This window comes from Seriola lalandi, unplaced genomic scaffold (assembly GCF_002814215.2).
Source record: "Seriola lalandi dorsalis isolate HSWRI2012SDOR001 ecotype SW California unplaced genomic scaffold, Sedor1 jcf7180001973814, whole genome shotgun sequence".
Lineage (NCBI taxonomy): Eukaryota > Metazoa > Chordata > Actinopteri > Carangiformes > Carangidae > Seriola > Seriola lalandi.
In genome coordinates, this window is record NW_019444480.1 from 1 (window position 1) to 2,000 (window position 2,000).

The 2,000-nt window shown below is 40.8% G+C and overlaps 1 long non-coding RNA gene across 1 annotated transcript; it reads left to right on the top strand.

The window, feature by feature from the left end:
- Positions 1–63: 63 nt before the first annotated feature.
- LOC147820280 (uncharacterized) lies at positions 64–1,532 on the top strand. Its single transcript, XR_015437036.1, has 2 exons — positions 64–141; positions 551–1,532. It is a non-coding gene; the product is annotated as an uncharacterized LOC147820280 (long non-coding RNA).
- Positions 1,533–2,000: the final 468 nt, after the last annotated feature.

A 2,000-nucleotide genomic window follows, 5' to 3' on the forward strand; every position in this document is an offset into this window, starting at 1 on the left:
GGTGAGCTACAGTTCATAGACAGCTGCGCTCATCTCTTTACCTGCCAGGTGAGACAAGGAGCCCACTCTGCGAATAGGCCACAGCAGCTAGCTCATCATTCTCAGGCCACTTGAATGACTGGACGACACCGGCCAGGACAGGTGAGTAAACACACAATTACCTGTAAATATATTGTTGTTGTATATATTGTATTATTGAAGCTATGTAACACTGTTAACAAACATGAAGGCCTGCTAGTTATGATGCATGTCAACACGTTCTTTTCAGTTTTCAGTGCAAACACCTGTTGTGGCTGATCTGTGACTCTGTGCTGATAGTGCGGCACACAGTCATGAGTCAAACGAATCTGCGAACATATCAAACCAGTCTGAGCCCGAGCATGAATAAATATTTGCTTGAGTTCCTTCCTGTATTATTTGTATTTTGAGGTACAGCAGGGAGGCTATAGGAAGAGCAGGATCACACGTGCACTAATGAAACATTTCCACCCCCCACACAATACACTAATGTGTTGGCATACAAAACAGTAACTATTGTTTCTCTTCACAGGCTGATTTTACAGCAGTTCTGTTACCCGCACAGCTGGAAACTTTGCCTGGGAATTTCTGTGCTCACAAATTTCAGTCATTGTTTCTGGTCGTGTGTGTAATGTGCATCCAAGAACCAAACTGTGGAGTTACGGATGGGTTTTTTCTGGGAGACTCTCAAGAGATTGACTGTTAGATTTCAGGCTTACGTGCAAAATTGAAGTCTGTTTTTGAAATATGTCTGTCAGTTTCTGAAAAAACTGACAGACAAATGGATGACAGCCTGAAACACTGCTGAGCTCTGTTGTCTGGAAAGCAAAGCCAAAACCTGAATCGTAATTGTGGAAACTGGCAATATCTATTAAAGCAACACTGGGATTTACTTGCTACCAGCCAAATGTTGGTAGGCTATATGTTTAATTGTCCTATAAATACATCAGGTATACAAGCAGTAAGATATTTGATGAGCATTTTCAATGATGATATAAAATTTCACTACATCCTAAAGCCACTAGGAGTAAAACAGATATGTCTGATTGTGAAACTCTTAATCTCCCAGCAGCAGCAGCAGCAGCAGCAGCTACATTTCTGGTTTTGGAGAAGTAACTTCCAGTAATTTGGTTGTGACATAGCCCTCTGAGGGCATGGCAGTGGTGTTACCACATGCAGATGAAGCATCAGTATGACAGGTATGTTGGTGAACCAGCTCCACTTAGCCAACGATGGGTGTGACTCTGTTCTTTATTTATTTAAAAAAACGCTAATGATAAGGGGCTACCCGTCACTGACAGGTCAAGGTCTACATATAAGGAAATTGCAAAGAGGAAAAGATGAAGCACATGATTGATTTTAAGAAAGAAGTATAAGATCAAAAAAGCAAAAGGATTAACCTAAGATTAAAGTATTTTGTTTAACAAAATCCCATCTAGGGACAAGTGTTGTAAATGAGATTGTGTTCAGTGAATTGTGTATCTGCTCCTACATAAATAAACATGAGAAACAAATGCTTGTGCAGCAGTTACCACTGTATATGGAACCATTGTCTTGTCCTAATGGTCTTTTAGCTTGAATTAGTGCAGTTAACATTTGTGTGTGTAAACAGCTGGAGGTCTGCACAAAGTTTAAACAGGTTTCTGCCTTTCACGTGGTATTGTTGAGCTAAAGTGTGCTAATACTGACCGGGATTACCTGCGTCAACACTTTTAAGAGTGACACATTATGTAACATTCCGGAGGGAGAGTGTGGTGCTGAAGAGGACGCATAAATCATCATTTCGTGGCTGCTGAGGGGAAGCTTAAAACCTGTCCTGCAGGTAGACAATACGCTTAGGTAACAATAAAAGGGTAAAGTGTGTGTAGGGAAGTCACAAAAAACAAAACAAAAACAAAAGACCTGAAATTATATTTTAAAGTTATTTTAGGCCTGCACTCCTCTGCGCTCACTCAAACGCACTGGGCAGCATCATGTTTCAG